Raw genomic sequence first — 13,732 nt, forward strand, 5'->3', positions numbered from 1 at the left:
GACGGACATATTTCGAGATATTTCTTCTTCTTGTTGTTCTTCTGCACAGCTAAGCTGGAAGTGGCATTTGCAGCTCGCAATAGTGCATAGTTATCTGAAAGAAAGGGGCCACGGTGGTTCTGTATCTCTATTATGTTGGTGCGGCTTCGGAACTTTTAAATATCTTGATATATCTCGAGAACTACGCATCAGATCAAAAAATATCATAGAACATAAAAAGTAGGAAACTTAATTCTCTACAAAAAAGGTCGCTTAACATTTTGCCATAGCTCTCTTCGTTTCCGAGATATTTGCAGATTTACCTCAAGGGAAGGGGCCTGACGGACATATTTCGAGATATTTCTTCTTCTTGATGTTCTTCTTCTGCACAGCTAAGCTGGAAGTGGCATTTGCAGCTCGCAATAGTGCAGAGTTATCTCAAAGAAAGGGGCCACGGTGTTTCTGTATCTCTATTATGTTGGTGCTGCTTCGGAACTTTTAAATATCTTGATATATCTCGAGAACTACGCATCTGATCAAAAAATATCATAGAACATAAAACGTAGGAAACTTAATTCTCTACAAAAAAGGTCTCTTAACATTTTGCCATAGCTCGCTTCGTTTCCGAGATATTTGCAGATTTATCTCAAGGGAAGGGGCCTGACGGACATATTTCGAGATATTTCTTCTTCTTGTTGTTCTTCTTCTGCACAGCTAAGCTGGAAGTGGCATTTGCGGCTCGCAATAGTGCAGAGTTATCTCAAAGAAAGGGGCCACGGTGTTTCTGTATCTCTATTATGTTGGTGCGGCTTCGGAACTTTTAAATATCTTGATATATCTCGAGAACTACGCATCAGATCAAAAAATATCATAGAACATAAAAAGTAGGAAACTTAATTCTCTACAAAAAAGGTCTCTTAACATTTTGCCATAGCTCTCTTCGTTTCCGAGATATTTGCAGATTTATCTCGAGGGAAGGGGCCTGACGGACATATTTCGAGATATTTCTTCTTCTTGATGTTCTTCTTCTGCACAGCTAAGCTGGAAGTGGCATTTGCAGCTCGCAATAGTGCAGAGTTATCTCAAAGAAAGGGGCCACGGTGTTTCTGTATCTCTATTATGTTGGTGCGGCTTCGGAACTTTTAAATATCTTGATATATCTCGAGAACTACGCATCTGATCAAAAAATATCATAGAACATAGAAAGTAGGAAACTTAATTCTCTACAAAAAAGGTCTCTTAACATTTTACCATAGCTCGCTTCGTTTCCGAGATATTTGCAGATTTATCTCAAGGGAAGGGGCGTGACGGACATATTTCGAGATATTTCTTCTTCTTGTTGTTCTTCTTCTGCACAGCTAAGCTGGAAGTGGCATTTGCGGCTCGCACTAGTGCAGAGTTATCTCAAAGAGAGGGGCCACTGTGTTTCTGTATCTCTATTATGTTGGTGCGGCTTCGGAACTTTTAAATATCTTGATATATCTCGAGAGCTACGCGTCTGATCAAAAAATATCATAGAACATGAAAAGTAGGAAACATAATTCTCTACAAAAAAGGTCTCTTAACATTTTGCCATAGCTCGCTTCGTTTCCGAGATATTTGCAGATTTATCTCAAGGGAAGTGGCCTGACGGACATATTTCGAGATATTTCTTCTTCTTGTTGTTCTTCTGCTGCACAGCTAAGTTGGAAGTGGCATTTGCGGCTCGCACTAGTGCAGAGTTATCTCAAAGAAAGGGGCCACGGTGTTTCTGTATCCCTATTATGTTGGTGCGGCTTCGGAACTTTTAAATATCTCGATATATCTCGAAAACTACGCTTCTGATCAAAAAATATCATAGAACATAAATTGTAGGAAACATAATTCTCTACAAAAAACGTCTCTTAACATTTTGCCATAGCTCGCTTCGTTTCCGAGATATTTGCAGATTCAACTCAAAGGAACTGGCCTGACGGACATATTTCGAGATATTTCTTCTCCTTGTTGTTTTTCCTCTGCACAGCTAAGCTGGAAGTGGCATTTGCAGCTCGCAATAGTGCAGAGTTATCTCAAAGAAAGGGGCCACGGTGGTTCTGTATCTCTATTATGTTGGTGCGGCTTCGGAACTTTTAAATATCTTGATATATCTCGAGAACTACGCATCAGATCAAAAAATATCATAGAACATAAAAAGTAGGAAACTTAATTCTCTACAAAAAAGGTCGCTTAACATTTTGCCATAGCTCTCTTCGTTTCCGAGATATTTGCAGATTTACCTCAAGGGAAGGGGCCTGACGGACATATTTCGAGATATTTCTTCTTCTTGATGTTCTTCTTCTGCACAGCTAAGCTGGAAGTGGCATTTGCAGCTCGCAATAGTGCAGAGTTATCTCAAAGAAAGGGGCCACGGTGTTTCGGTATCTCTATTATGTTGGTGCTGCTTCGGAACTTTTAAATATCTTGATATATCTCGAGAACTACGCATCTGATCAAAAAATATCATAGAACATAAAACGTAGGAAACTTAATTCTCTACAAAAAAGGTCTCTTAACATTTTGCCATAGCTCGCTTCGTTTCCGAGATATTTGCAGATTTATCTCAAGGGAAGGGGCCTGACGGACATATTTCGAGATATTTCTTCTTCTTGTTGTTCTTCTTCTGCACAGCTAAGCTGGAAGTGGCATTTGCGGCTCGCAATAGTGCAGAGTTATCTCAAAGAAAGGGGCCACGGTGTTTCTGTATCTCTATTATGTTGGTGCGGCTTCGGAACTTTTAAATATCTTGATATATCTCGAGAACTACGCATCAGATCAAAAAATATCATAGAACATAAAAAGTAGGAAACTTAATTCTCTACAAAAAAGGTCTCTTAACATTTTGCCATAGCTCTCTTCGTTTCCGAGATATTTGCAGATTTATCTCGAGGGAAGGGGCCTGACGGACATATTTCGAGATATTTCTTCTTCTTGATGTTCTTCTTCTGCACAGCTAAGCTGGAAGTGGCATTTGCAGCTCGCAATAGTGCAGAGTTATCTCAAAGAAAGGGGCCACGGTGTTTCTGTATCTCTATTATGTTGGTGCGGCTTCGGAACTTTTAAATATCTTGATATATCTCGAGAACTACGCATCTGATCAAAAAATATCATAGAACATAGAAAGTAGGAAACTTAATTCTCTACAAAAAAGGTCTCTTAACATTTTACCATAGCTCGCTTCGTTTCCGAGATATTTGCAGATTTATCTCAAGGGAAGGGGCGTGACGGACATATTTCGAGATATTTCTTCTTCTTGTTGTCCTTCTTCTGCACAGCTAAGCTGGAAGTGGCATTTGCGGCTCGCACTAGTGCAGAGTTATCTCAAAGAGAGGGGCCACTGTGTTTCTGTATCTCTATTATGTTGGTGCGGCTTCGGAACTTTTAAATATCTTGATATATCTCGAGAGCTACGCGTCTGATCAAAAAATATCATAGAACATGAAAAGTAGGAAACATAATTCTCTACAAAAAAGGTCTCTTAACATTTTGCCATAGCTCGCTTCGTTTCCGAGATATTTGCAGATTTATCTCAAGGGAAGTGGCCTGACGGACATATTTCGAGATATTTCTTCTTCTTGTTGTTCTTCTGCTGCACAGCTAAGTTGGAAGTGGCATTTGCGGCTCGCACTAGTGCAGAGTTATCTCAAAGAAAGGGGCCACGGTGTTTCTGTATCCCTATTATGTTGGTGCGGCTTCGGAACTTTTAAATATCTCGATATATCTCGAAAACTACGCTTCTGATCAAAAAATATCATAGAACATAAATTGTAGGAAACATAATTCTCTACAAAAAACGTCTCTTAACATTTTGCCATAGCTCGCTTCGTTTCCGAGATATTTGCAGATTCAACTCAAAGGAACTGGCCTGACGGACATATTTCGAGATATTTCTTCTCCTTGTTGTTTTTCCTCTGCACAGCTAAGCTGGAAGTGGCATTTGCAGCTCGCAATAGTGCAGAGTTATCTCAAAGAAAGGGGCCACGGTGTTTCTGTATCCCTATTATGTTGGTGCGGCTTCGGAACTTTTAAATATCTCGATATATCTCGAAAACTACGCTTCTGATCAAAAAATATCATAGAACATAAATTGTAGGAAACATAATTCTCTACAAAAAACGTCTCTTAACATTTTGCCATAGCTCGCTTCGTTTCCGAGATATTTGCAGATATATCTCAAGGGAAGGGGCCTGACGGACATATTTCGAGATATTTCTTCTTCTTGTTGTTCTTCTTCTGCACAGCTAAACTGGAAGTGGCATTTCCAGCTCGCAATAGTGCAGAGTTATCTCAAAGAGAGGGGTCACGGTGTTTCTGTATCTCTATTATGTTGGTGCGGCTTCGGAACTTTTAAATATCTTGATATATCTCGAGAGCTACGCGTCTGATCAAAAAATATCATAGAACATAAAAAGTAGGAAACATAATTCTCTACAAAAAAGGTCTCTTAACATTTTGCCATAGCTCGCTTCGTTTCCGAGATATTTGCAGATTTATCTCAAGGGAAGGGGCCTAACGGACATATTTCGAGATATTTCTTCTTCTTGTTGTTCTTCTTCTGCACAGCTAAACTGGAAGTGGCATTTCCAGCTCGCAATAGTGCAGAGTTATCTCAAAGAGAGGGGCCACGGTGTTTCTGTATCTCTATTATGTTGGTGCGGCTTCGGAACTTTTAAATATCTTGATATATCTCGAGAGCTACGCGTCTGATCAAAAAATATCATAGAACATAAAAAGTAGGAAACATAATTCTCTACAAAAAAGGTCTCTTAACATTTTGCCATAGCTCGCTTCGTTTCCGAGATATTTGCAGATTTATCTCAAGGGAAGTGGCCTGACGAACATATTTCGAGATATTTCTTCTTCTTGTTGTTCTTCTTCTGCACAGCTAAGCTGGAAGTGGCATTTGCGGCTCGCACTAGTGCAGAGTTATCTCAAAGAAAGGGGCCACGGTGTTTCTGTATCTCTATTATGTTGGTGCGGCTTCGGAACTTTTAAATATCTTGATATATCTCGAGAACTACGCATCTGATCAAAAAATATCATAGAACATAAAAAGTAGGAAACTCAATTCTCTACAAAAAACGACTCTTAACATTTTGCAATAGCTCGCTTCGTTTCCGAGATATTTGCAGATTTATCTCAAGGGAAGGGGCCTGACGGGCATATTTCGAGATATTTCTTCTTCTTGTTGTTCTTCTTCTGCACAGCTAAGCTGGAAGTGGCATTTGCGGCTCGCACTAGTGCAGAGTTATCTCAAAGAAAGGGGCCACGGTGTTTCTGTATCTCTATTATGTTGGTGCTGCTTCGGAACTTTTAAATATCTCGATATATCTCGAAAACTACGCTTCTGATCAAAAAATATCATAGAACATAAATTGTAGGAAACATAATTCTCTACAAAAAACGTCTCTTAACATTTTGCCATAGCTCGCTTCGTTTCCGAGATATTTGCAGATTTATCTCAAGGGAAGGGGCCTAACGGACATATTTCGAGATATTTCTTCTTCTTGTTGTTCTTCTTCTGCACAGCTAAACTGGAAGTGGCATTTCCAGCTCGCAATAGTACAGAGTTATCTCAAAGAAAGGGGCCACGGTGTTTCTGTATCTCTATTATGTTGGTGCTGCTTCGGAACTGTTAAATATCTCGATATATCTCGAAAACTACGCTTCTGGTCAAAAAATATCATAGAACATAAATTGTAGGAAACATAATTCTCTACAAAAAACGTCTCTTAACATTTTGCCATAGCTCGCTTCGTTTCCGAGATATTTGCAGATTTATCTCAAGGGAAGGGGCCTAACGGACATATTTCGAGATATTTCTTCTTCTTGTTGTTCTTCTTCTGCACAGCTAAACTGGAAGTGGCATTTCCAGCTCGCAATAGTGCAGAGTTATCTCAAAGAGAGGGGCCACGGTGTTTCTGTATCTCTATTATGTTGGTGCGGCTTCGGAACTTTTAAATATCTTGATATATCTCGAGAACTACGCATCTGATCAAAAAATATCATACAACATAAAACGTAGGAAACTTAATTCTCTACAAAAAAGGTCTCTTAACATTTTGCCATAGCTCGCTTCGTTTCCGAGATATTTGCAGATTTATCTCAAGGGAAGGGGCCTAACGGACATATTTCGAGATATTTCTTCTTCTTGTTGTTCTTCCTCTGCACAGCTAAGCTGGAAGTGGCATTTGCAGCTCGCAATAGTGCAGAGTTATCTCAAAGAAAGGGGCCACGGTGTTTCTGTATCTCTATTATGTTGGTGCGGCTTCGGAACTTTTGAATATCTTGATATATCTCGAGAACTACGCATCTGATCAAAAAATATCATAGAACATAAAAAGTAGGAAACTTAATTCTCTACAAAAAAGGTCTCTTAACATTTTGCCATAGCTCGCTTCGTTTCCGAGATATTTGCAGATTTATCTCAAGGGAAGGGGCCTGACGGACATATTTCGAGATATTTCTTCTTCTTGTTGTTCTTCTTCTGCACAGCTAAGCTGGAAGTGGCATTTGCGGCTCGCACTAGTGCAGAGTTATCGCAAAGAAAGGGGCCACGGTGTTTCTGTATCCCTATTATGTTGGTGCGGCTTCGGAACTTTTAAATATCTCGATATATCTCGAAAACTACGCTTCTGATCAAAAAATATCATAGAACATAAATTGTAGGAAACATAATTCTCTACAAAAAACGTCTCTTAACATTTTGCCATAGCTCGCTTCGTTTCCGAGATATTTGCAGATTCAACTCAAAGGAACTGGCCTGACGGACATATTTCGAGATATTTCTTCTTCTTGTTGTTCTTCCTCTGCACAGCTAAGCTGGAAGTGGCATTTGCAGCTCGCAATAGTGCAGAGTTATCTCAAAGAAAGGGGCCACGGTGTTTCTGTATCTCTATTATGTTGGTGCGGCTTCGGAACTTTTGAATATCTTGATATATCTCGAGAACTACGCATCTGATCAAAAAATATCATAGAACATAAAAAGTAAGAAACTTAATTCTCTACAAAAAAGGTCTCTTAACATTTTGCCATAGCTCGCTTCGTTTCCGAGATATTTGCAGATTTATCTCAAGGGAAGGGGCCTGACGGACATATTTCGAGATATTTCTTCTTCTTGTTGTTCTTCTTCTGCACAGCTAAGCTGGAAGTGGCATTTGCGGCTCGCAATAGTGCAGAGTTATCTCAAAGAAAGGGGCCACGGTGTTTCTGTATCCCTATTATGTTGGTGCGGCTTCGGAACTTTTAAATATCTCGATATATCTCGAAAACTACGCTTCTGATCAAAAAATATCATACAACATAAATTGTAGGAAACTTAATTCTCTACAAAAAAGGTCTCTTAACATTTTGCCATAGCTCGCTTCGTTTCCGAGATATTTGCAGATTTATCTCAAGGGAAGGGGCCTGACGGACATATTTCGAGATATTTCTTCTTCTTGTTGTTCTTCTCCTGCACAACTAAGCTGGAAGTGGCATTTACAGCTCGCAATAGTGCAGAGTTATCTCAAAGAAAGGGGCCACGGTGTTTCTGTATCTCTATTATGTTGGTGCGGCTTCGGAACTTTTAAATATCTTGATATATCTCGAGAACTACGCCTCTGATCGAAAAATATCATAGAACATAAAAAGTAGGAAACTTAATTCTCTACAAAAAAGGTCTCTTAACATTTTGCCATAGCTCGCTTCGTTTCCGAGATATTTGCAGATTTATCTCAAGGGAAGTGGCCTGACGGACATATTTCGAGATATTTCTTCTTCTTGTTGTTCTTCTTCTGCACAGCTAAGCTGGAAGTGGCATTTGCGGCCCGCACTAGTGCAGAGTTATCTCAAAGAAAGGGGCCACGGTGTTTCTGTATCCCTATTATGTTGGTGCGGCTTCGGAACTTTTAAATATCTCGATATATCTCGAAAACTACGCTTCTGATCAAAAAATATCATAGAACATAAAAAGTAGGAAACTTAATTCTCTACAAAAAAGGTCTCTTAACATTTTGCCATAGCTCGCTTCGTTTCCGAGATATTTGCAGATTTATCTCAAGGGAAGGGGCCTGACGGACATATTTCGAGATATTTCTTCTTCTTGTTGTTCTTCTTCTGCACAGCTAAGCTGGAAGTGGCATTTGCGGGTCGCACTAGTGCAGAGTTATCTCAAAGAAAGGGGCCACGGTGTTTCTGTATCCCTATTATGTTGGTGCGGCTTCGGAACTTTTAAATATCTCGATATATCTCGAAAACTACGCTTCTGATCAAAAAATATCATAGAACATAAATTATAGGAAACATAATTCTCTACAAAAAACGTCTCTTAACATTTTGCCATAGCTCGCTTGGTTTCCGAGATATTTGCAGATTCAGCTAAAAGGAACTGGCCTGACGGACATATTTCGAGATATTTCTTCTTCTTCTTGTTCTTCCTCTGCACAGCTAAGCTGGAAGTGGCATTTGCAGCTCGCAATAGTGCAGAGTTATCTCAAAGAAAGGGGCCACGGTGTTTCTGTATCTCTATTATGTTGGTGCGGCTTCGGAACTTTTGAATATCTTGATATATCTCGAGAACTACGCATCTGATCAAAAAATATCATAGAACATAAAAAGTAGGAAACTTAATTCTCTACAAAAAAGGTCTCTAAACATTTTGCCATAGCTCGCTTCGTTTCCGAGATATTTGCAGATTTATCTCAAGGTAAGGGGCCTGACGGACATATTTCGAGATATTTCTTCTTCTTGTTGTTCTTCTTCTGCACAGCTAAGCTGGAGGTGGCATTTGCAGCTCGCAATAGTGCATAGCTATCTGAAAGAAAGGGGCCACGGTGTTTCTGTATCTCTATTATGTTGGTGCGGCTTCGGAACTTTTAAATATCTTGATATATCTCGAGAACTACGCATCTGATCAAAAAATATCATAGAACATAAAAAGTAGGAAACTTAATTCGCTACAAAAAAGGTCTCTTAACATTTTGCCATAGCTCGCTTCGTGTCCGAGATATTTGCAGATTTATCTCAAGGGAAGGGGCCTGACGGACATATTTCGAGATATTTCTTCTTCTTGTTGTTCTTCTTCTGCACAGCTAAGCTGGAAGTGGCATTTGCGGCTCGCACTAGTGCAGAGTTATCTCAAAGAAAGGGGCCACGGTGTTTCTGTATCTCTATTATGTTGGTGCGGCTTCGGAACTTTTAAATATCTTGATATATCTCGAGAACTACGCGTCTGATCAAAAAATATCATAGAACATAAAAAGTAGGAAACTTAATTCTCTACAAAAAAGTCTGTTAACATTTTGCCATAGCTCGCTTCGTTTCCGAGATATTTGCAGATTTATCTCAAGGGAAGGGGCCTGACGGACATATTTCGAGATATTTCTTCTTCTTGTTGTTCTTCTTCTGCACAGCTAAGCTGGAAGTGGCATTTGCAGCTCGCAATAGTGCAGAGTTATCTCAAAGAAAGGGGCCACGGTGTTTCAGTATCTCTATTATGTTGGTGCGGCTTCGGAACTTTTAAATATCTTGATATATCTCGAGAACTACGCGTCTGATCAAAAAATATCATAGAACATAAAAAGTAGGAAACATAATTCTCTACAAAAAAGGTCTCTTAACATTTTGCCATAGCTCGCTTCGTTTCCGAGATATTTGCAGATTTATCTCAAGGGAAGGGGCCCGACGGACATATTTCGAGATATTTCTTCTTCTTGTTGTTCTTCTTCTGCGCAGCTAAGCTGGAAGTGGCATTTGCAGCTCGCAATAGTGCAGAGATATCTCAAAGAAAGGGGCCACGGTGTTTCTGTATCTCTATTATGCTGGTGCGGCTTCGGAACTTTTAAATATCTTGATATATCTCGAGAACTACGCATCTGATCCAAAAATATCATAGAACATAAATAGTAGGAAACTTAATTCTCTACAAAAAAGGTCTCTCAACATTTTGCCATAGCCCGCTTTGTTTCCGAGATATTTGCAGATTTATCTCAAGGGAAGGGGCCTAACGGACATATTTCCAGATATTTCTTCCTCTTGTTGTTCTTCTTCTGCACAGCTAAGCTGGAAGTGGCATTTGCGGCTCGCACTAGTGCAGAGTTATCTCAAAGAAAGGGGCCACGGTGTTTCTGTATCTCTATTATGTTGGTGCAGCTTCAGAACTTTTAAATATCTTGATGTATCTCGAGAACTACGCATCTGATCAAAAAATATCATGGAACATAAAAAGTAGAAAACTTAATTCTCTACAGAAAAGGTCTCTTAACATTTTGCCATAGCTCGCTTCGTTTCCGAGATATTTGCAGATTTATCTCAAGGGAAGGGGCCTGACGGACATATTTCGAGATATTTCTTCTTCTTGTTGTTCTTCTTCTGCACAGCTAAACTGGACGTGGCATTTCCAGCTCGCAATAGTGCAGAGTTATCTCAAAGAGAGGGGCCACGGTGTTTCTGTATCTCTATTATGTTGGTGCGGCTTCGGAACTTTTAAATATCTTGATATATCTCGAGAACTACGCATCTGATCAAAAAATATCATAGAACATAAATTGTAGGAAACATAATTGTCTACAAAAAAGGTCTCTTAACATTTTGCCATAGCTCGCTTCGTTTCCGAGATATTTGCAGATTTATCTCAAGGTAAGGGGCCTGACGGACATATTTCCAGATATTTCTTCTTCTTGTTGTTCTTCTTCTGCACAGCTAAGCTGGAAGTGGCATTTGCAGCTCGCAATAGTGCATAGCTGTCTGAAAGAAAGGGGCCACGGTGTTTCTGTATCTCTATTATGTTGGTGCGGCTTCGGAACTTTTAAATATCTTGATATATCTCGAGAACTACGCATCTGATCAAAAAATATCATAGAACATAAAAAGTAGGAAACTTAATTCGCTACAAAAAAGGTCTCTTAACATTTTGCCATAGCTCGCTTCGTTTCCGAGATATTTGCAGATTTATCTCAAGGGAAGGGGCCTAACGGACATATTTCGTGATATTTCTTCTTCTTGTTGTTCTTCTTCTGCACAGCTAAGCTGGAAGTGGCATTTCCAGCTCGCAATAGTGCAGAGTTATCTCAAAGAAAGGGGCCACGGTGTTTCTGTATCTCTATTATGTTGGTGCGGCTTCTTAACTTTTAAATATCTTGATATATCTCGAGAACTACGCATCTGATCAAAAAATATCATAGAACATAAAAAGTAGGAAACTCAATTCTCTACAAAAAAGGTCTCTTAACATTTTGCAATAGCTCGCTTCGTTTCCGAGATATTTGCAGATTTATCTCAAGGGAAGGGGCCTGACGGACATATTTCGAGATATTTCTTCTTCTTGTTGTTCTTCTTCTGCACAGCTAAGCTGGAAGTGGCATTTGCGGCTCGCACTAGTGCAGAGTTATCTCAAAGAAAGGGGCCACGGTGTTTCTGTATCTCTATTATGTTGGTGCGGCTTCGGAACTTTTAAATATCTCGATATATCTCGAAAACTACGCTTCTGATCAAAAAATATCATAGAACATAAATTGTAGGAAACATAATTCTCTACAAAAAACGTCTCTTAACATTTTGCCATAGCTCGCTTCGTTTCCGAGATATTTGCAGATTCAGCTCAAAGGAACTGGCCTGACGGACATATTTCGAGATATTTCTTCTTCTTGTTGTTCTTCTTCTGCACAGCTAAGCTGGAAGTGGCATTTGCGGCTCGCACTAGTGCAGAGTTATCTCAAAGAAAGGGGCCACGGTGTTTCTGTATCTCTATTATGTTGGTGCGTCTTCGGAACTTTTAAATATCTCGATATATCTCGAAAACTACGCTTCTGATCAAAAAATATCATAGAACATAAATTGTAGGAAACATAATTCTCTACAAAAAACGTCTCTTAACATTTTGCCATAGCTCGCTTCGTTTCCGAGATATTTGCAGATTCAGCTCAAAGGAACTGGCCTGACGGACATATTTCGAGATATTTCTTCTTCTTGTTGTTCTTCCTCTGCACAGCTAAGCTGGAAGTGGCATTTGCAGCTCGCAATAGTGCAGAGTTATCTCAAAGAAAGGGGCCACGGTGTTTCTGTATCTCTATTATGTTGGTGCGGCTTCGGAACTTTTAAATATCTTGATATATCTCGAGAACTACGCATCTGATCAAAAAATATCATAGAACATAAAAAGTAGGCAACTTAATTCTCTACAAAAAAGGTCTCTTATCATTTTGCCATAGCTCTCTTCGTTTCCGAGATATTTGCAGATTTATCTCAAGGGAAGGGGCCTGACGGACATATTTCGAGATATTTCTTCTTCTTGTTGTTCTTCTTCTGCACAGCTAAGCTGGAAGTGGCATTTGCAGCTCGCAATAGTGCAGAGTTATCTCAAAGAAAGGGGCCACGGTGTTTCTGTATCTGTATTATGTTGGTGCGGCTTCGGAACTTTTAAATATCTTGATATATCTCGAGAACTACGCGTCTGATCAAAAAATATCATAGAACATAAAAAGTAGGAAACTTAATTCTCTACAAAAAAGTCTGTTAACATTTTGCCATAGCTCGCTTCGTTTCCGAGATATTTGCAGATTTATCTCAAGGGAAGGGGCCTAACGGACATATTTCGAGATATTTCTTCTTCTTGTTGTTCTTCTTCTGCACAGCTAAACTGGAAGTGGCATTTCCAGCTCGCAATAGTGCAGAGTTATCTCAAAGAGAGGGGCCACGGTGTTTCTGTATCTCTATTATGTTGGTGCGGCTTCGGAACTTTTAAATATCTTGATATATCTCGAGAACTACGCGTCTGATCAAAAAATATCATAGAACATAAAAAGTAGGAAACATAATTCTCTACAAAAAAGGTCTCTTAACATTTTGCCATAGCTCGCTTCGTTTCCGAGATATTTGCAGATTTATCTCAAGGGAAGGGGCCTGACGGACATATTTCCAGATATTTCTTCTTCTTGTTGTTCCTCTTCTGCACAGCTAAGCTGGAAGTGGCATTTGCAGCTCGCACTAGTGCAGAGTTATCTCAAAGAAAGGGGCCACGGTGTTTCTGTATCTCTATTATGTTGGTGCGGCTTCGGAACTTTTAAATATCTTGATATATCTCGAGAACTACGCATCTGATCAGAAAATATCATAGAAGATAAAAAGTAGGAAACTTAATTCTCTACAAAAAAGGGCTCTTAACATTTTGCCATAGCTCGCTTCGTTTCCGAGATATTTGCAGATTTATCTCAAGGTAAGGGGCCTGACGGACATATTTCGAGATATTTCTTCTTCTTGTTGTTCTTCTTCTGCACAGCTAAGCTGGAAGTGGCATTTGCAGCTCGCAATAGTGCAGAGTTATCTCAAAGAAAGGGGCCACGGTGTTTCTGTATCTCTATTATGTTGGTGCGGCTTCTTAACTTTTAAATATCTTGATATATCTCGAGAACTACGCATCTGATCAAAAAATTTCATAGAACATAAAAAGTAGGAAACTCAATTCTCTACAAAAAAGGTCTCTTAACATTTTGGAATAGCTCGCTTCGTTTCCGAGATATTTGCAGATTTATCTCAAGGGAAGGGGCCTGACGGACATATTTCGAGATATTTCTTCTTCTTGTTGTTCTTCTTCTGCACAGCTAAGCTGGAAGTGGCATTTGCGGCTCGCACTAGTGCAGAGTTATCTCAAAGAAAGGGGCCACGGTGTTTCTGTATCTCTATTATGTTGGTGCGGCTTCGGAACTTTTAAATATCTCGTTATATCTCGAAAACTACGCATCTGATCAAAAAATATCATAGA

Source organism: Osmia lignaria, unplaced genomic scaffold (genome assembly GCF_051020975.1).
Source record: "Osmia lignaria lignaria isolate PbOS001 unplaced genomic scaffold, iyOsmLign1 scaffold0001, whole genome shotgun sequence".
NCBI classification, from domain to species: domain Eukaryota; kingdom Metazoa; phylum Arthropoda; class Insecta; order Hymenoptera; family Megachilidae; genus Osmia; species Osmia lignaria.